Genomic DNA, 21,779 nt, shown 5'->3' on the forward strand with positions numbered 1-21,779 from the left:
GTCTGCTTGGGATTCTCTCTCCTTCTCTCTCTTCCCCTCCCAACCTTTAAAAATAAATAAATAAAGAGGTGTCATCTTAAAATAAAAAATATCCCAATCGAGGCGCACTTTACAAAATACCTGGGCAGGACTTCTCGGTACCATCAAGGCCATCAACAGAGACTATATGAGGAGCTGTCACCGCCAACAGGAGTCCCAGAAAACAGGACGCCTGAACGTGATGTGGCGTCCTGGGCAGGACATTAGGGAGGAAAGGAAACAGGAATCAAGGGTGGACTTTGGTTAGTACTCACGGGTCTGCAGTGGCCCATCATCAGGACCCGTGTGCTGTGCTGACGCAGCACGTTAGCCGAAGGGAGAGCGGGCCTGTGGCACACGGAGCTCCCCGCACTGTCTTTGCGCCTTCTCCTAAATCCAAATCTCTTCCAAAATGTAAACATTCATGCCCACAAAATGGAAAACAAGATTTCTGTTATCTATTGAAAAGGTAAATCCACCAGCCAGGCGATGTTATAGGAGGTTTTGAGGCCACACTGGGTCGGGAAATCATATCAGAATGCATGTCTCCATAATCTGAAGGTGATGTGTGTGTTCACAGGGGCGAAGGGAGGAGGGCCGGCGCTCTGGTTTCCTGTTGCTGCTGTGACAGGTGACTGCACACTCGGTGGCCGGGACACACACGGGGCTGTAGGTCAGGAGCCGGCGTCCATCCGCCAGGCTGAGATCAAGGGGTCGGCAGAGCAGCATCCCTTCTGCAGGCTCTCGGGGGAATCTCCGTCTCGGCTTCCCCAGCTTCCGCAGGCCACCCGCATTCCTCCGCTCGTGGCCCCTTCCTGTGTCTTCAAAGCCAGCAGTAGTGTCTTCCCATCCCTCTGACTCTGGACCTCTTGTCTCCCTCTGCCTAAGGACCTTGGTGATGACGTCTTGGCCACCCCCATAATCCAAGATTAGGCTCCCCTCTCAAGATCCTAGATCGCATCTGCAAAGCCGCGTTGCCCTGGGAGGTGACATACTCGTAGGCTTCAGGGATGAGGTTGTGGGTGCCTTTTTGGGGAGCCATCAAGCTGCCTGTCTCAGCTGGCAAAGTCTCTCCTCTACCCTGTGATTTCATGCAGAGATCAGTGTGGCATTGGGAAAATTTCCTCCCTGTCTGGACCTCAGTTTATTCATCTGTAAAATACAGTTTCCTTAGCTTCCTCTCTCAGCTCTGGGATTTCTCCTGTAAAGATATTGGTTTGGAGCAGTATTTGAAGGCTGTGTTACAGGCCCCCCTGAGGTCAGGAAGGTGGGGCACTGTTTGACCCACAGGGGTTTGTGAACCATGACTTGATTCTCTTACCAGATGCACCAAATGACTATTATTTGGGTGATTTTCATTTTTTAACAAAATTTATTCATTTGAGAGAGAGAGAGAAAGAGCATGAGCAGGGGGAGGGGCAGAGAGAGAGGGAGACAAGCAGGGTCTCAGCTGGGCAGGGAGCCCGATGGGGGACTCAATCCCAGGACCCTGAGATCATGACCTGAGCCGAAGGCAGGCCCTTAACCAACTGAGTCCACCTAGGATCCCAGTGATTTTCGTTTTTGTAGTTGCTCTTTTGTACATGAGCCCTTTCAAACAGAAACTTGGTTATGGTAATGAAAAACATGACATATTTTGAAAATTTCCCAGCAGTGCCTTCTGGTGCTTTCTTCTAGGGCGGAGGCTAGAATTGGCCTTTGGATCAGAAAATCCAGAGGTCTGGGTGCAAACACAGCTCCATGTCTCACCGGCCAGGAGAGGCTGGACTAGTCTCAGAACTTCTCTGAGGCTCAGTATCTTGCTCTGTAAAATGGGAACAATACTAAGTGTACCCACTTCATAGGGTTTTTGTAAAGAACCAGCAAGAGAATGCAGTAAAAGTGCCTGGCATGAAGTACAGTGAACCCACAGAATTGCTCCTGGATATGTGTTCACTGCTCACACACTTTTTAAAAGAAAACTCTCGGGGTGCCCGAGTGGCTCAGCCAGTTGAGCACCTGGCTTCGGCTCAGGTGGTGATCCCAGGGCCTCAGCATGGAGCCCCATATCAGGCTCCCCGCCCAATGGGAAGCTGTTTCTCCCTCTCCTCCCCACTCGTGGTCTCTCACTCTCTCTCTCAAATAAATAAATAAATAAATAAATAAATAAATAAATAAATAAAATCTTTTTAAAAAATGAAAGAAAGAAAGAAAGAAAGAAAGAAAGAAAGAAAGAAAGAAAGAAAGAAAGAAAGAAAGAAAGAAAGAAAGAAAACTCTCTCCTACTGCCAGGCTTCAATAGTTCTAACTGATAAGCCAATATTTGCCTTAGCATCGAGCACCCCTTTCCCTGCAAAGAAACATCAGAGCTCCTCAGTCGGGCCATCATGCTCAGAACTGAGGTTTAAGAGTAAGACAAAAACAAAGACAGCAACAACAAGAAAAATCCCCAAATCCCCAGCCAAAAAGGACCCATGAGGTGTTTTTCCTGTGGGATATGACTGACGCCACCCAACAAGGAACCCCCACATATGGAAGCAGCAGCATCCACCAGGAGGGTGCTGTGAGTTTTAAATTGCTGAAGGAGGCTTTTATTTAGACAGAAGGAGAAAAAAACTTTTCTCTTTCTATGTATGCGTCTGGTGTTTTAGAGTCCCTTTTCAGCACTAGTTTAGTGTATCCACAGATTTTGATGTGTTGTATTTTCATTTCGATTCAGTGCAAGTATTTTTTCTTTTAAAGTTAATTCTACACCCGACTGCCCAACGTGAGGCTTGAACTCACGACCCTGAGATCAAGAGGTGCATGCTCTACTGACTGAGCCAGCCAGGCACTCCAGAAGGAAAAAAGAAAGGAAGGATGGGGAACCAGTACTGCTCTTCTTTCCCTTTATGATGCCCCTGAAGTGTGAGCTCAGCTCATAATGAAAACCCCAAAGTGAGAGGCTGAGGGGCTACCGGGATGGCTTTGTTGGTGGCTTTGAACATGGGGCCGGACTTACTGCTTCCACGTTCCGGCTCTGGCCACTTCCTTGCTGTGTGACCTTGGGCGAGTGGCTACGCCTCTCTGGGCTTCCATTTCTTTATAAGGGATAGGAATCATGTCTACCTTATGGGATGCTCTGATGATGAAGTAGGTGAATTTATGGAATCTGCTTACTTGGCCTGATGCCTGGTACATAAATCGTGTTGTTGTTTTTTTTTTTTTTAAGATTTATTTATTTATTTTAGAGAGGGAGAGAGAGCACGCGTGTGTGAGATGGGGGAGGAGTGGAAGGAGAGGGAGAGAAAGAGAATCTCAAGCAGACTCCCCAACAGGTGGGAGGGGAGGGTCCCACGACCCTGAGATCATGACCCGAGAAATCAAGAGCCAGATCCTCAACCAACTGAGCCACCCAGGCACCCCTAAACCGTGCTTTTAGAATGTTAGCTGTTGGCTGATATTTTTCCTTTTACATGACAGTTGGCTTAGCGCACTGGGCTTTTATCACCACGAAGACAGATGCTTAGTTTAAATAAGCGGAAGGAGATGCGGGTAGTAGGAGGGAGGAGTCATAAGCAGGTGAGTCACCAAGAAGAAAATTCCAGAGTCGAAACACTGTAAAAAAGATGTCCCGCCCCCTGGATATCTGGGAAATGCTCATCAAACACCCCAAAGGTGTCAGTTTTCACCCTTATTTTGGGTGAAATGGCAATATTTTAACATACTGCTAACATTCTGTGCCGGGGAGAGTACAGGGAGGTGGACGCCCTCACAGGCTGTGGGCAGCACCCCGACAAAGCAACACAGTGATGAGGACCCCGCTGCAACACGGGCTTCTCCTCGCTTGTTGTGTGACCTGACGAGCGGGTCCCCGCAGCATTGTCGGAGCAGAACCCAGACAGAGCCTGGACATCAGGGCGCCTGGGTGGCTCAGTCGGTCAAGCGTCTGACTCTTGATCTCAGCTCAGGTCTTGATCGCAGAGTCATGAGTTCAAGTCCTGCATTGGGCTGGCTGTGGAGCCTACTCAAAAAAAAATTAATGGGATCATCAGAACCCCAAGTATTAGTAATAACAGGTGATATTGATGGACTCTCTGTACCAAACACTGCCGTGGAAGTTCTCTGTGTGTGTGACTTGTGTTTGCTACCGCTCGTGAACCGAAAATCACCTATCTGATTAAAGGTGAGCAAATGAAGGTGCTGTGGGGTCACCCGGGATGTTGAGTTCACGCGTGGCAACTTGGATTTGAATTCACCGTGCGACTCCAGAACCTGAGCTCTAAAGCAACCTCTTGGCCCTGGAAAATGTGGCGTACTGAGCAAAGAAAGTTGCAAGAAAGGGGCTATCACAACCCAGTGTTCAGTGACTGACACAAAATGAGGTGGCCCGCCCCCCCCCACTGCTCCCCAAACTCTTCTCCCTCCTTCATTTTTCTTCAGAGTACTCACCACACACAGAGCGTGCACACACACCCCCACATGCGTGCACACACACGCGGGCACACAGAATCCGTGGGGTGCTCACCGTCCCTCCGTGGTCATTGGAATGTGAGCTTCAGGAGAGGCCTGTGCCACCGTGGGCCGCCCACACAGAGGGATGTTATGGGGGCGACCAGGAGGCACCGGGTGACCGTGCTGGATGAATGAATGAGCGCATGGCCTTCACCTTAATCCTGAAAGCATTCGGCCACCAAGGGGGTTGTTGGGTTGGGGCCCGGAGCTCCGTAGCCTGCTCATGGTGACCGATGTGGCGGTCAGAGTGGGTTGGAAGGTCCTCGGGACAGCTTGAGCCTCCAAACCCTGCATCTGGGAGGACGACGTGCCCGCAACTGCCCCACCGCTTCTCTCACCCTATCAACCCAGCACTTGCAATGAACTGGACAGCGATTTAATAAATCTGGAAGCTAAATTTCTTTTGGCGGCAGCAGAGACGACTGTTGGCAGCTCCTGGCTGCGTAAATTAAAACAACAAGCTGTTTTTAAAAATAACATTTTTAAACATGCGTACACTTGAATTAACATCCAGCCTGAAACCCCACAGAACTCAGAGAAGCTGGCTGTGTGCCCCATAAATACCCCTCACTCCTCTGCTGTGGGGACGGCCCCCACTGGCCTTTCCAAGGTGTTCTAGAAAGAACAGTGTTTGAAGGGGCTCGAACTCAGGACCCCAGGAGCAAGAGTTGCACACTCTACCAGCCGAGCCGGCCAGGCACCCCAAGATAGAGCGGGGTTATGAGGCCAGGGTCTGCCTCCGGCACCTCGTCCTAATCTGGATTGGACACGGCAAGTTACCCCCACAGCCCATGCAGCCAGGACTCCCAGCACAATCACTGCAAAACCGCTTTCTCTTAAAAATACAAAATGTTAGCTGCAGCTGCAGTTAATTTGCTTCTGATGAGTCTAACCTTTCCTTCTCTGAGGAAGTTGTTTAGCAGGAGGGGAAAATGCGGTCACAATATTGTTTTATGACTGTTTATCTTTAGAGTCCAAGTGATACTGATTGCAAATATTTATGCGCATTTTTAAAAAATCTCGGTTAATGTTTGGAATGCATTTTTTTTTAAAAGAGTGAAATCAGATTTCAGGTGGATTTAGCAATCTGGGACGATTTCAAAGTCATAACCAAGCTTCCTCTACTGGCCCCCTGGCCCATTAATTGCCTAAATTAGGCAAACATGATCAAAATACAGAATATTACCGTGCTGTTTGGCTTTGGAAGGCTTGTCTTGGTTTTAAATGTACATTATTAATGACTAGTCTAGAAATCTAAGTCTTGGCTTATATTACATTAAGGAAAAGACCTCCGAATGAGAAAACTTTGTAATTCTCTTAGAAATGCTGCTTTCCTGTTAGAGAAATGATTAGCTAAGTGTCCGAGGCAAAGCTCTAGATGTAATTTCTCTACCTACCAAGTAGCCACCACGGGGGGTCGGGCCTGAACCAGCTACCCTGTGTCTTCTAATTGCTTCCTTCTCTCCAAAGGTAACTGCTTGTGGATCTGCTGTACAGTTAAGTTCCTTGGCCTCTGAAGAAGACATTGGGAAGGGCAAGGGGATCTCTTTGGCTTTAAGGTCAGAAAGATCTGGGATCAAATCCCAATTTTGCCAGTTGTGCTGAGGCCATGAGTAAAGTGATTTAACTTCTCAAACTCTGTATCCTCCTTTGTAAAATAGGAGGATGTGAAACTTAGTACTCTGTTGGTTGCCGAGTGGCTTAATGAAAGGAAAGGATATTTATTGACTCAAGGAAATGGGAAACTCAGGGACAGCTTCAGGCTAGGCTGCATCCAGGGGTATCCGTGATGTCATCAGGCAGGCAATGCTCTCCATTCCCCTCATTTTACATCTCTGACCATTTGTTTCTCACTGGGCACTGGCCTCTGTTTGAGAGGAGAGACTTATCTCCCACCCTCTTAGTTTCTGTGACGGGAGCCCTTGAATTGAACTGACAAAGGACAGATTCGCAGGAGGTAAAGTGCACCAATTTTATTTTATCTTAATATTTTTACACTGCATGGAGGGCTTCGTAGAAAGACGAGAAAACCCCTAAAAAAGCAGTTATGTCTGAGAGGTTGTATCTCATGTTAACGAAGAACATTCAATTGTGGAGATGAGTCAAGACAAAGGGAAAAGGAGGTTGGTGTCGGGGCAGGAAATGGTGGGAAAGTGACAAAGAAACACACAGGGGGAAACTGATGAAAGACAGGGTTGCTCTGGTAGGCTTGTTTGTAAGGATTAATCTCTGTGCCGATTCCTTGTCTCCAGTGATAAGGATGCTCTCCTCTTGCTGGTACAGGGACGGAATCTTCTTCATGAACACTTATGGCTGCTCCCAGGTGGAAAGGAGGTGGTCAAAGGGCCCTTCTTACTTCTCTTCTTTTCCAGTTGCCATCAGCTCAAAGTAATCAGTGCGCCAACGTGACCTATTTTGGGGTGGCAGGCTCTGATCCGTTCCACCTCCCGCCTTCCCCACCGTGGGCAGACTTGTCCTGCACACGTGGGACATGTTGCTAAGGGGGTCCTCATTTTACCTCCCTCCAGCACCATGATGCTCAAGGCAAAGACACTTTCTCTTTTTCCTTCAGCTCCAAAGGGAAGCATGGAGGAAATGAGGAAACCACTTTGACTGGCCGGCTCGCACGATAGGCCCTCCTTGGCCTGTGTCTAAGTCAGGGAGGGCCACTCCTGGTCAGATGTGGGTCCTGGGACTTGGTATCAGTCAATGCTGATGGACAGCCCCACCATCCTCACATGGCTACCATAGGCTGAGGTCAGAACTGCTCTCTCAGGAAAGTGGGGGAGGGTGGGAGATGTACCCACAGGACCTGCCCTGCAGTATTGACTCAAACAACGTCGATTGAACACCTGTCGTGAGCCACGAAGCACACTGGCACAGAGGGTCCCGGGATGAGCACCACAGACAAGCTCTCCATCCTTGTAGAGCTTTCATGGGGGGCAGGGCGTGGAAGGGAGATGGGAACAGGTGTGTAAGGTCATTTCAGATGGTGATGTAGCAGCAAACAGGCCGATGCCGCAAGACTCGGGGTGAGGGGTGTTGGGGGGGGAGCTGTGGCCACTGCAAGTTCAACAGTTGGGATTGAAGCCAATATCTGACCCGATATGTACCTGCTGAGGATAAGGGGAGAAAGAGCTGCAATGCTTAGAAGAAAGAGTTCCTGCAGGAAACAGAACGGCAAGTGCAGAAAACCTGGGACTCTGATGGCCTTGGGCTACCCGGGGCACAGAAAGTGGGCTCAGGGGAACCAAGAGGGGAGAAAGGACTGGCAAGGGAAGAGTGAGGCCACGGTGTAGCCTTTGGGCCACGAGAAGAGATTTGGAGTCTGCTTTCAGTGCATTGGGAAGCAGATGTTGGTGGCTTTTCAACAAGTGTGTGTGCATGTGTGTGTGTGTGTGTGTATGTGCAGGTGTGATGTGATCTTACTCATCAGTTGAGCGGCTCATGGAGCTTGGCCTGTGGGACTGTGTGGCAGAGAGATTTCTCCAATAGGTATTATCCCTTCTTGTTAGGAAGCAAGCACTGAGGTTCGACCTGGCACACACGGCCACCAGCAATCCAGACCACATTTCCCAAGCCCCAATTCTGAGTTCTGGCCAATGGGATGTAGGTGGGAGCATGGCATGGCCTCCGAGAACTGTCCTTAAACAGGGCGATCATGCCCTTTACCTCTCCTTCTCTCTTCCTGTTGGCAATGACTGGAGTTCAGGCAACACTTTGGGGCCAAGAAGTGTTAACTCACGAGCAGAGGACGGCTGGCCAATTAGAAGAGACCTGGGCTCCTGGTGACCACCACGAAGCCACCCTATTTGTCCCAGATTGCTTTCCTCTGGAAAGGCAAAAATGGCCTTGTAGGCCGTACAGGCTTCTATTATTCGGAGATTTCTATTATTTGCGGTCACACCTGATTGCACCTAATCGAGGGGACGAGCATGGAAGCAGAAAGACCAGTTTGGAGGTGAGTGTTACTGCAGGCAAGAGGCGATGCGGCTGGAACTAGGCAGAGGAGCAGTGGAAATGTCTTTTTGAGTAGACCATTTGGAGGGGTTGCGGGTAGATTGGATGTGACAGCTGAGGGACAATGAGGATTCAGTGATAATCCTTTTTTTTTTTTTTTTTTTTGCAAGAAACACTGGATGGGCTGGGTTGCCACTGATAGAGCTGAGGAGGCTTGGGGGAAGCATGGGAAAAAAAGGCAAAGGGGATACTCAAAAATAGCAATTCTTAAAATTGTGGCTCATCCCTGCCCCCCACAGATTACCTAGAAAATATTGACACATTAATTCACTCATCAGAGATCTGTTGAGCACCTCCTACGTGGCAAGCGCTATGCCACACACAGGGGGCAGGAAGGGGGACGCAGCAGACCTGGCCCTGCCCCCCGGTAGGAGTTAGCACCGGAGCATCTCCTTCCAGTGCTCGGACCCTGGGGGCGTTTCTGAAATGACTTGTGACGCTGGGCGAGTCTCTCCACCTCACCACATCACAGTCTTACTTTTCAGAATATGCATCTATAATGAGGGCATCTGCTTCCCAGGGCTGCAAAAGGCAGGTGCTTAAAATGGCAAGCAGTGGTATTACCAGCCTATTCTCCAGGTGTGAAGAAAATAGAATTTCAGAGTCTTTGCAAGGGCCTGGGACTAACAGGACAGGATATCTGAGATCTGGAAGGTTCCAGTGTAGGCTTAGGGCACCACACAGCAGACCCTAGTGTCACAGGTGTGGCCTGTCCGGGGCATGCCCTCGGGGCTGGAGGCCCAGCCAGGTCCAATGCAGCCCTATTTCTGAGGCAAGTACCTGACTGGACACATTTGATTGATTGGTCCAGAGGCAGGCACCTGACCCAAGCTGGGCCAATCAGAATCTCTTTGGTGGGATTGCAGAGGGAGCGGGAAGGCCCACCTGGAGGTTCCAGGTTTGCAATTTGTGAGCTCTCAGTAGAGAGAAAGCACTTTTTCCAGCCAAGAGACAATTAACTAATCAGGGTCGAAGCGTGCACACCTCTGGTTCTGAGGCCATGGAGTTAGTAATCTGCCTTAGCATTCCACTTCTTGTGCTGCCCAGTCCAGATTCTTCTTTCCCCATGGGGGAGGAGGCCCCATCTCCCCTGGATCGCCTGTTCCAGCCTTGGGTCCAGGGAAGCCGGAGCCACTGTGCTGGGCAGCCTGGAGCACTTGGGCAGGAAGGCTTCTTGGGGGTGGGGCTGGTCCACCCACCCTGGTCCACCACCCAGGTCAAACAGTGGGTGATCTTACTTGCGAGAAGCTGCCTTCTAGATTAATCTGCATCGGAATGGACTGCCCAGGCAGAGACGGACAGTGATTCCCCGCTTGCACACTTAGAAGAAATGCAGTGAACGAAACTGAACGGACCAGATCTGTGCCCCGGGCCCCAGCCCCTCCACCGGAGTCCACCAGTCTCCTGGATTCTGCAGCTCCTGGATGAATTGTCATCACTTCCTAAATCACAGAGTGCGGTTTCTGAAATTGTCTGCATAAACGGCAAAAATCTAACAGATGTGTGCTTGGCATCTAAGTCAATTGGGCTGTTGAGAAAGAAAAAAGGATAATTAAAAGGGGCTTATGTTTAAACCTAGAGAATCCTAGTGAGAATATTAATATAAACCACGGCTGAGTGCTGGCCATGGACAAAGCTCTTCATCATCTGATTTAATTTTCCTGGAGACCCCAGAGCCAGGGACCATGATTGTCCCCATTTTACAGGAGAGAAGCGTGAGGCCTCCAGCGGAGCGGTTTGTGGAGCCCGCCGGTAAACCAGGTCTCAAAGACTCTACATCCGGGCTCTGAAATATCTCACACTGCAGCTTCTTCATCTACAGCCTCACGTTCTCTTTAAAAGATGTCCACACCGTAGTTGATCATTTCCTTTGTAAATGTGGCAAGTGACAAGACAGGTGGTGTTTCATCCTCACATGTGAAGAAGGGAGCAATGACCTCGTGAACATGGCCTTCCAGCCAGGTAATCGCACCTTCACAGATCTCCCCTTCTGCCCAGAGTCGGCTTCTGGCTTGTTTTGTTTTGTTTTTTAAGTTTTTTGTTTTAATTATTTATTCATGAAGAGACACAGAGGAAGAGGCAGAGACATAGGCAGAGGGAGAAGCAGGCTCCCTGTGGGGACCCTGATGCAGGACTCGATCCCAGGACCCTGGGAGCACACCCTGAGCCAAAGGCAGATGCTATACCCCTGAGCCCCCCAGGTGCTTCTGGAGGGGGGTTCAGGGCCACATTGGTGCCCAGAGAAGATCGGCATCTTTCCCTACAACCGGCCTGCGCTCCAACAAAGGACAGGTTTTATTTCTAAAGAGTGACTGCAGATTGACCAAAAAGGAGAAAGACAGAAGAAAGAAGAGAGAGGAGAAGGAGAAGGAAAGCAAGAGCTGGCTGGCCTGGGATAGAAAATACTCTCTGGACACTGAAAGGTATTCTGCGTCGTTTTGAAGACCATTCTTTGAAATAAAAGAATCGACTTGTCTGCTTAATGCAGCCCTATGTTGATTTCTCTTGATGACACTCGTGGCAAATGGTCTTGTTCAAAAATTACAGCCTGTCTGAACCTGATACAGAAGAGCCTTGGTGGTGGGACTGTCCACCGATAATTGGAAACAGGAGCTCTGCATACAGCTTTCTGCTGAGAATGGGGAAGCAAAGGCAAGCCTGTTCGGGGAGGACCTGTGACAAGCCAGCCAGGCTGGGTCTGCTTTCTTTTTTTTTTTTTTTTTAAGATCTTATTTATTTATTCATGAGACACACAGAGAGAGAGAGGCAGAGACCCAGGCAGAGGGAGAAGCAGGCTCCACGCAGCGAGCCCGACGCGGGACTCGATCCCGGGACTCCAAGATCACGCCCTGAGCGGAAGGTGGCGCTAAACCGCTGAGCCACCCAGGGATCCCCTGGGTCTGCTTTCCAAGCCAGGGTTTCACCCCTGTGGATGTCATCTCCTCCGTCTGTGGGGCAGGTCCGAGACGCAGCACGGCGAGGCTCTCAGGCTCCTCGACTGCCAAGTGGGGTCACGGCACTCCTGCGTCCAAGTGCAGCAGGGCAGGGGATGACACCCTGGGGCCGGCACCCCGCCTGTGGGACACGCTCCGTATTTGAGAGTCATTGCTGTTATTTTTCTGACCACGTGACCGACGTGTCTCCATAACCAGAGAAAAGAGTGAAACATGGAAAAACCTTTTGGTGATGATGTGCGGTCCTTTGTTAGCATCTCTTTGGGGGATGTGTTAGGTCCAGCTTATTTTAAATATGGGGCTGTGTCCCTCCCTCCAGAGATGCCTGTGTCCTACTCCCCACAGCCTGGGAGTGTGTCGCTTTACTCAGCCAAGGGAGGTCAAAGTTGCCGATGGGAACCAGGTTGTTAATCAGCTGACTTGAAAATAGAGAGATGCTCCTGGATTGCCTTGGGTGGGCCTGGTGTGCACACAGGTGTCCCGGAAGGGGAGGAGAGAGGCAGCCGAGTCACATGATTGGATTATGAAGTAATGATCAGAAAGGGGGTGGTGGTGTTGGCTTTGACGTTGGAGGAAGGCACCGCCCTCCAAGGAACGCGGAAAGCCTCTAGGAGCTGGATTCTTCTCCGGAGTCTGCGGACGGAACACAGCCCTGTCGACGCCTGGATGATAGAGAGCCCAGTGAGACATGCTTTGGACTTCTGGCTTCTAGGACTGTAATTTAATAAATCTGTGTTGTTTTAAAGCCACTCCACTTCTAGTAATTTGTCAGGGCAGCCAGAGTCATAGGATATGGTCGTCTGGGGCACTGGGCGAGTTGATTCTTTTCCAGGTGCCGAGCACACCTACTTGCAGCTCTTGGAACGTGACGTGACAGCTAGTTGGTGCCCGTTTGGCTCCAACATTGAACCAGAAACAAAGAACGACGACAACAACAAAAACTCCCACCCTTTTGTAAAGCGGGAAACTGGTTCCTTGGAAAAGAGAATGAATTCGAACGTAAAAAGTCTGCGCTTCGTTTAGAATTGTGCAAGCACGCTATCCCAACACGCTCCCTCCATTAACATCCGTGGGAGCTGGTGCGTATACAGGAGGACGTATCGTCTCTTAGTTTACATTTCAAATTCGAGCACAGGCTGTCAAAGGTAAATCACACAGTTCCATGGGCTGGCATTCTTCGAAAGATCAATTATGCACTGACATCTCCTCGCATGGAAGCGCGGGATTATTTACAGCCACCACGCAAGGTTGAGACGTGGTGAGAATCTGGCCCTAAGCACAATGCAGAAATTCATATTCAGATGGCTGAGAAATTAAGGCAGTTCTGGGAGCTCTCTGGGTTGTTAGGGCGTCTGTCGTTGGCTTCCGATGTCGCACAGCGACCCGTGGCATGGTGGAGCGGCCCACACCTGAGAGCTTCCCTTCGAGGCTCTTCCTCTCTCCCTTCGAGGCTCTACCGTCAGCTTTCCAGAAGTTACCCACTGGCAACCTCCTTCTCTGGCTGAAGGGCTAGAGGCTTGAAGGGGCCTTCCCAACGGTCGACCCCAACATCTGTCAGGAGGGAGGCATCTCATCAACAACAGAGTCCGCGTGATGGCTTGCAAACAGTCTGTGCTGGCTTAGGACACACGAGGCATAAATTAGATCATAACGGAGTGCTTTGCTGACAGCGCGTGATGACAGGTGTTGTGAATAAGTTGGCACAGGGGCCACTGCCCTACAGAGTAATTGTCAGTCATGGCCACCGCTCCACCCCTCTCCCACCAGTGGGGACCGTGTGACTAGCCAGGAGGAAGGCCCTATTCACCTTGTCTGGGATGGGAATTGGCACCTCCCCGTCTCATGCTCAAGGGTGACATCGCAGCCCCTTGGGGTCATCGCCTGTCCCAACTGTGGTTGGGCTGGAGTGCGTCTTAGGGGTGAAGCCAGCACCCACGTGCCCATGTAGGTAGTGCTCCTCGCCTGTCCTGGCACACGTGTTGAGGGCGACATGAAAGTAGAGACATCCCAAGACTGAACAAAAACCCTGCAGCAAATAAAATATAAGTGATATTTCAAAAACAAAAGGTATCGCCATGGCCGTCCTGGGCAGTTTCAGAACTTTGTTGGACTTCCTTGTATTCGTGTCATAGTTGATCGGATAAGGATGGGGATCACGTAGAGTGGGAGCACCCGAATCCTTAGGGCTTCTTAGAATGTTTTCTGGGGCTGAGAAACCCCAACCCAGACCCTCCGTCGCCTCGGTCTTGTAGCCAGGTTGGCTCTCTCCCTGGGAGACTCTTGGTACTCTGTTCCTTCTCCCAGCCTGGCTTCAGGGCTGGCTTTTCACTTGGCTGCTTTTCTGATCTCCCACTTCAGGGCCCGCTGAAAAGCCCTTGGAGGACATCCTGGTTCAAATTAGCCTGCATCACGGCCTGCGCCAGCTCTGTCCTGCTCGTTTCCTCCAGGACACTTGTCACGATCCGAAATGATCTTGGTTGAGTCTGTGAGTTCACTGTGTCTCACAGGAGGAATGAACACGCCTTGAGGGCAGGGAGCCCACCCAGCTAGTTCACCATGCCAGCCCCCGAAGCCCCCGGCTGCCACCTGGTGCAAAGTATAGGGTGCGTGGGGGCCTTTGAGGAGTGAAACGAATGGATATGGAAATCAAGCATGCCCATGTGCCCTCGGCATCTTCTGTCCCCATCCCCAGTGGACGCTCCGCGCTCAGAGTCTTCACAGCGCAATGACCCAGGAAGCGTTGTGACAGCTGTCACAGAGTGTTACTGTCACGGCGGGCCAGGTTTCACCCTGGGCCACACAGAAGCCCAGCAGCCCAGCCCTCGACATGTCATTGTGGCAGCGGGGGGGCCAGTCCGGCTACCGGGGTGCCACCTCTGCGTGGTCGGGAGAGCAGGTCAAGACGGCTGGCGGAGGCTGTCCCTGTCACCGGCTCCCCCACCTTTCCTCCCAGCCCACAGCTGATCTGGGACAACTGGAGTGAACTGAGAGGGCCAAGCGTGGGCAGTTTTCAAGCCACGGGCATTTGCACACTGCCCTGCAGCTTGACAAACAGGTCTTGTCTGCGGCGGCCTCGGGACCTGGCCGGCTCTGCCTCCACCCCAGGCAGCCGGGGAAGCAGCCTTCAGCCCCACGCTGCTGCTGCGGCCCGGGTTGCGGTGCCGGGCGATGTGCGGCAGGTGTTGCTCAAATGATTTGTCTTTTTGTTCACACCCCATGCAAGTAGCTCTTCTCACTGTCCCCATGTTACAGACTAAGAATGGAGGGTAGCCTGGGTGGCCCAGTGGTTTAGCACCTGCCTTCGGCCCAGGGCGTGATCCTGGAGACCCAGGATCCAGAGCCTGCTTCTCCCTCTGCCTCATTCTCTCTCTCTCTCTCTCTCTCTCTCTCTCTCTCTGTCATGAATAAATAAATAAAATCTTTAAAAACAAAAAATAAGAATGGAGCCTTGGAGAGATCAAGAGGCTTGAGGACAGTCACAGAGGTACAAGTGGCAGGGACGTGAGGGAAAGGTTTAAATCCAGGATTAAAAGTAAGTCAATCGGAAAAGGACAAACCTTATATGGTCTCATTCATTTGGGGAATATAAAAAATAGTGAAAGGGAATGAAGGGGAAAGGAGAGAAAATGAGTGGGAAATATCAGAAAGGGAGACAGAACATGACAGACTCCTAACTCTGGGAAACTCTGGGTGGTGGAAAGGGAGGTAGGCAGGAGGTGGGGGTGACTAGGTGATGGGCACTGAGGGGGGCACCTGATGGAATGAGCACTGGGTGTTATGCTATATGTTGGCAAACTGAACTCCAATAAAAGATAAAAATAAAAATGAAAATAAAATAAAAATAAAACTGCCTTCTGGAGGCCTGGGAAGTTCTGGAGGAGGGGGAAATAGCCCCCCTTTCAGATATCCATAGATGGTTTTGCAGAAGACACCTAGGGGGGAAAGAATTTTCTCATTTCAAGCTGGAGCTCCCTATTTTACAGCCTCAGTGCGGAAGGGGAGGGAGGAGAGATTTGGGGCTGGGGACGCCCCAGACTTGGGGCTGCTAAAGCAGAGCCTGGTTCTGTGCACCAGGTGTGCGGCTGTCAGGCAGGCACCGCACCTGAGCGCAAAGCCAAGCTGTCTTGCCTCCAAATGTCCCTCCCCAGATACGGAAGCAGGAGGGTTTGGCACAGGAGACGCTGTTATCATCGCAGACCTCCAGGTTCTGGTTCAGAATACTTCTTCGGATCTTTGTGTTGAAAGCGTGTAGATAGGAGCCGCTTTACCTCTCCCTCCCACCTAAGTGGAGTGTGGGGGCGTCTTCCGAGAGGAGAGGATGTTGCCCACAGACCTGCTTGCTGAGACCGTCCACAGGTTAAAGGCGATCGTGCATATGCAGCGCCATCCAGCAGAAACATCTTTGGAGGCACAGATGTAAAGCTGCATTTTCTGGTAAAAAGTAACAACAGAACCCGGTGACATTAACTTGTTCTTTTATTGTGGTTAAAAAACCTTATAACATTAAATTTACGATCTTAACTATTTATATAGTTACTTAGGTGTCTAGTTCAGTAACTTTAACTATATTCACACTGTTACATAAATAATATAAAATTATATAGCTGGATGTTTTACTTTTTTCTCTTACTGCGTCCTTAAAATCCCATGTGTATTTTTGCACTCGGCGCACATCTCAGATCAGGCACTACATTTTCGATAAAAATACTTAATCTCTATATAGATTTTTACAAATCTACGGTGGAGAAAGCAGATTCACACACCTCAGGAGTTCCAAGCATACTTAGAGTCTTCCAATACATCGTCAGTTTTTAGATGGAAATTAATTGAAATTAAATAAAGTAAGAAAAGATACAGCTCCCCTGTCGCACAAGCTCCATGTCAAGAGCTCAATAGTCACGTGTGGCTGGTGCTTACCGTGTTGGACAGTGCAGGTCAAGAATTTCTAGAAAGTGCTTTGTAAGCGGTAGCGTTTCTTGTCCTTTGGAATAGCACAAAGAGAGGAAGTGGGAAGTCTCTCGCCCTTGACCCCAGCAATGACCACGCTCATCCCAGCCGATGGCTCCTGTCCCATCGTCACACAGCCCAGGGCGGGCCCATCCCATTCTGGACAAGACAAATCCTTCTCAGCTGGGCTCTCCCTCTCCCCTTGGCACTTACTCCAGAGCTTTCGGCATGGGGCCGCCGACCCAAGTTAATTAGGAGACTGGACCGGGAGAGGGAGAAAAGACTCAGACTGAAAATTAAGAATCACCCTGCTTATTTTATCACTGGAAGATCATTTCAACAACTTCCTCCAGGAAATTGCAAAGGGAAGTCATTATCCAAAAAAAGAGGGGGAGACGCAGGTCCACGTGAAGCCCAGATGCAGCGCCAGCTCAGGGCAGGCTGGGGCGGGGGGTGGGCTGGGGGGGGGCGGGGTGGGGGTGGGGGGCAGGGCCGGGTGTTTACTGGGTCATTTAACCAGGGTCTTATTTTCTGAAGTTTCCTTTTCCACGATTATTTGTTGACCTTAATTGTTGCCATGCCCATGAGATGCGGCCCTGAACTTCCTCCTGCAGCCCGGCACTGGGGTCAGGGCGGGCTCCCTCTAATTGCCTGTGTCCTGCCTTTCCCCCCGGGTCTCCAGGGCAGGCCCATTCCCACATATGCTTCCAGAACCATCTTAATAGACGGGCAGCAGCGCCCAGCTGACGACATATGTTTAGCTGCTTGCCGGGGTCGGCCAAGCGTGCAATATCACGTTACATGAATGGGAAGGTCAGTCCCAAACAAGCTGCTTTTTACAAGCGCTGGCTTAAGGATTTGCTGCTAAATAGGGCTTACATGTAGGGGGTGAGTGGGTAATGGGCTTCTTGTGGAGCCTTGTTCTCTGTCTGCCTTTTGCATTGATTAGAAAGTTTTTGGTCTCCCAGGACAACGCTGCTCCGTTAAAAAACGCCTTTCCAGCCACTGGGGTTCCTGGACCTAGGTCAGCATCTGTGCTCCGAGCAGGGAAAATGTGGGTTCGGGTCTCCTGGTGTCTGGGCCTGGGGTGTGCTGGGGGAACTGCGGTCCTCTGCTCGCTCACAGATGCAGTTATGCTCTATTAACCCTGCGCAGCCCCGGGGCAGATGGGCAAAGCCGAGCCAGAGAAAGCCGGAGCTTGCGGCTCCTCTCACCTGGCCCCGCTCCAGGAGGGATGATGGACGGGCACACGCCGGGCCGTCCCTCGGCCGGGGGGCCCTACAGCTCCCCTGGCCCACGAGATATGCATGCACAAACTCCACTCCTGGGCTCATCGGAGGGGACACTCAAGGCCCGCCCTGAACCTGAGCGACCAGTCAAAGGCCTGGAGACTATTCCAGACAGAAATGAAAATGGCATTCGGGGTCCCTTCTCCATAATGGTGAAGACGAGGGCATTTACTGAGCACTTTCTCCATCCTGCGCTGTCCACAGGGCGCTACTCGGAGGAACTAATTTAATCCTCCCGATGGTCAGTGAAGCCCGCCCCCTGCCTAGGCCTGGCCCACCATAGGACCGGGAATAGCGGCAGAACAGAAATCACTCACCGGAGTCACTCCTCTCTTCTTCCCTCACTCCCTGCCTCTGTGCCTTCTTTCCCTCCTTTTTTTCCTTCTTTTTTAAAAATTTTTTATTTACTTTTATTTTTTTAATTTTATTTATTTATTCATGAGAGACACAGGCAGAGAGAGAAGCAGGCTCCACGCAGGGAGCCCGATGCGGGATTCGATCCCGGGCCTCCAGGATCACACCCTGGGCTGAGGGTGGCGCTAAACCACTGAGCCACCGGGGCTGCCCATCTTTCCTTTCTTTTTGATTATAAAAGTGGCTTTTAAAAAAAGCTAATGGCACAAAAATGAAGAAGACATAAAAGTGTCCCAAACCTATTCCTTGTTCCTCTCTTCACGCTGCTCACCATTTGGGGAGTGTCCTGTGTGCACATGCTGTTTTTAGTAATAAGTCATTCGTTCAACAAACATTTACTGAGTATTCAGTAGGCATCAGGGATTGTGCAGTGGATGTAGATAGTGCTAACTGACATTTGGAGCCAAATATTTCTCAGTGCTGGGGGGCTGTCCTGTGCATCGTAGGGTACTTAGCAGTATTCCTGCTCTCTACCCCCGAGACTCCAGTAACATCCAGCTCTCAGTTGCGATAACTGTCTGCAGACATTGTCACATGTCCCCTGGGAGCCAAGATCACCCTGCGGAGAGCCACTGAGCAGGACGGCTCTTTCCCTTAGCAATGCCTCGGGGCATCCTGACGCCCCACCACATTCCTACTTCCCTCTTCTGTATCAGATTCCAGAGTACCGGGGTGTCTGAACTTCCTGAGCAAGCTTCCTGGTCATAAATAGACATTCTGGGCTGTTTCCGATTTTTACCCCATCCTCATCAACGCCAGGACGACCCTCCTTGTTCATACCTACACCGTATCCACACATTCAAGTATTGCAAGGGACGGATTCTTTCAAGCAAAATTGCTGAATCAAAGATGTCAGCATTAACATATTTGCTACAAAATGCTAACATCTACTCTGAAAAGAGGATTGTGGCAACGTGCCCCCACGCCGAGGGTCCCACTCGCTGCTGGGGATGGAAGCTGTCGGCCGGATTGTTCAGAAGAGAGGATGTTGAACACGTTAGGACAAAGAGATTACGTTGTGCTTCATTCAGAGGGGTCCTTGGGTCTTTTGTTTATTATATTTTGCTATTAACATTTGTTTTAAACTAAATAAACCTAACTACTTGAAGTAGCAATTCAAGTTTTCCAACATGGGCGTATGAAAGTTTAGTGTTCATGCTCTCAAAAAATTGGGTATTTTAGGGGCACCTGGGGGGCTCAGTGGGTGAAGCGTCTGTCTTTGGCTCAGGGCATGATCTCAGGGTCCTGGGATCAAGCCCAAAGTCAGGCTCCCTCCTCAGCGGGGAGTCTGCTTCTCCTTCTCCCTTTGCTCCTCTCCCAGCTCATGCTCTTTTGCTCTCAAATAAATAAATAAAATATTTTTTTAAAAAATTAGGCATTTAATAAACTTAATAAATAAAAGGGGGTAAATAAAATTAGGCATTTAATAAATTTAATAAATAAAAGGGGGATCTGTTTTAGTAACCCTGTTACAAGCTAGGGCTGCCTGACTGCTACAAACTCAGGAATCCTCTGCCATTCCCAAGTAGACACGAGCTCCAAGCCCCAGAGAGATGTGGACGCCCAGTATGTCACCTCCTCATCCAGAGACCTGAGCTCTCCAGGAGCCGTGGTGTCCTAAAGAGGAAGCACCCCAAGTCTACCCCCTTCACAGTCCCGCCAGGATCACCTGCTGAGAGTCTGGGGCCCCAGCCCTACTGAGGAACACCTGCCGGGGTCAGGTGCACTTTAACAGGGACCTTGACATTCCCACCCCATTTGGAGTATATTTTAAGAGGCTTACTTACTGTGCTTCTTCAGCCTCCAGGGTTCCCCCTCCAGTTACAAAGCTCTGCTCAGCCTGATTTTTTCCCCCTGAATTAAACTAATTTGAGACAATACATTATTTTTCCTGCGTGAATAAAAACAGGCAAGAGAAAATCGCCTTTGTGGAACTGCAGCAGAACATCACTGCTGCCTGCTTGATAAGAATGGGAATCTCCAATCTTTAGAAATAGTTATTCCAATGATATACACTGATCGTCTATTTAAAACATTAAATGCTGTAAAAATTAAATGTAGCTAAATCCTGCATATGGCACAAAATTCCAAAGGTGCAGAAAAGTTACACTAATGTCCCCTCCATCTCTGTTCTCTGGTCACCCAGGAGCCCTCCCCAGAGGCCATCACTCTTACTATGGGGTGGGCCCATATGAAATTGTTCACATTTACCTGCGTGTTTGGCCAACAACAACAAAAAAATGGTAGTTTCTTATGATTCAATTTGTTCTAGGGATGCAAATGAGAACAAACATTCTTATTATCAAGGGAGTCCCAACCCAGTGGGAGACTGGTGGGGAGACCAACAGGTACCATATGATGTAATGTGATTGTGACACAGCTGCATACACATGGTGAGAAGAGAGGCTTCCTCCAGGGGGAGGAGGGGCAGAGACATGAAGAATTAATTCTTGGGTGGGTCATATGACACCTGCTGTTCAGGGTTCATAAAATGAGACACAGTGTGCAAGTTTCCTGCTCTGCTGTGTGGATTGAAAGTGGAATCAGAAAAGGTCAGGATGTTAGATGTCCTGACAACCTAGCTGGACACGTGTGCTAAATAAGGCCCAGGATCATTCACTTCTTAAACTTACCAAGATCCTTCCTCCCCCAGGACCTTTGCACACAATGTTTCCCCCTCTGTAGAGAACCGTGCCACCCCACCCCCTCCCCCTATCTCAAGGAGTGGTAAGCTTCTTGTCACTCTCTAGGTCTCTGTTTAAATGCCTCCCTCCCAGAGCATGCACATCTTTGCCTGAATGTTGTGGTCTGTATTCAGCATTGTTTGTTCCCTCCATGCACTTTTCACAATTGTAGTTATGCTATTATATTATTTCCCTTTTTCTCCCTACCTTCCCCAATAGAATCTAAGCCCCACCCACAAGGGTAGGGATAGTGTCGTGTGCACCATGTAACCTTGGGGGCCGAGGGTATCCGGTACTGAAACACGAGTGTTGGATGAAGTCACGAGTGAGCATATTAGTCACTGTCTATTCTTCATCTCATTTTACCTTCACATCAGATCTTCAAGGAATCGATGACCTCATGATTGCGTACCCATTCTTGGCGTACCCGTTCTCGTCACCCCACACCATACCCGCACACCCACACACAACTCTTCCTTTCTGGGGAGCTGGGTCCACCCTTTTGTGCTCAGGGACAGTGATGCCTCTCCAGCCCAGCCCAGGGTGTGAATGATGATGGTTCAAAATCAGTCATGGTAGTTCCATCCCTCTTCTCAATGACTGATACAAGCATTTGCACATGATGCAGCCGTGATAAATAAGATTTCAGAGGAGGCCTCCTGGGGCAGCTCTGCCCAAGCTGCACCTTTGGAGATGTGGAGTCTGACTCAGCACATCTGGGGTGGGACACAAGATCCTGCACATCTGATGAGCCCATGAGACGCTGACGTTGCCAGCAGGTGGGCCACACCTTGTCATGAAGTCTTAAGGAGTTTCAGGGAAAAGTTTCTTCCCCTATAGAAAGATACACAGGAAGAAAAGCTGTCTTTTCTGTTGTTGTGTGTTGCTTGGAGCTGAGCTGCAGTTGTGAGTGACCACAGCTGGATAACCTGGGACAAAACCAACATGTGGGGAAGGGCAGAGGAGAACATGAAAAGCCC

The 21,779-nt window shown here is 50.1% G+C and overlaps 1 long non-coding RNA gene across 1 annotated transcript; it reads right to left on the minus strand.

Annotated features, from left to right (window-relative positions):
- Positions 1-8,596: 8,596 nt before the first annotated feature.
- On the minus strand, positions 8,597-20,453 carry LOC111092222. Its single transcript, XR_005377416.1, has 4 exons — positions 20,327-20,453; positions 19,903-19,979; positions 15,568-15,896; positions 8,597-10,039 (listed from the first exon to the last, which is right to left on the minus strand). It is a non-coding gene; the product is annotated as an uncharacterized LOC111092222 (long non-coding RNA).
- Positions 20,454-21,779: the final 1,326 nt, after the last annotated feature.

Source organism: Canis lupus, chromosome 24, assembly GCF_011100685.1.
Source record: "Canis lupus familiaris isolate Mischka breed German Shepherd chromosome 24, alternate assembly UU_Cfam_GSD_1.0, whole genome shotgun sequence".
Taxonomy (NCBI): domain Eukaryota; kingdom Metazoa; phylum Chordata; class Mammalia; order Carnivora; family Canidae; genus Canis; species Canis lupus.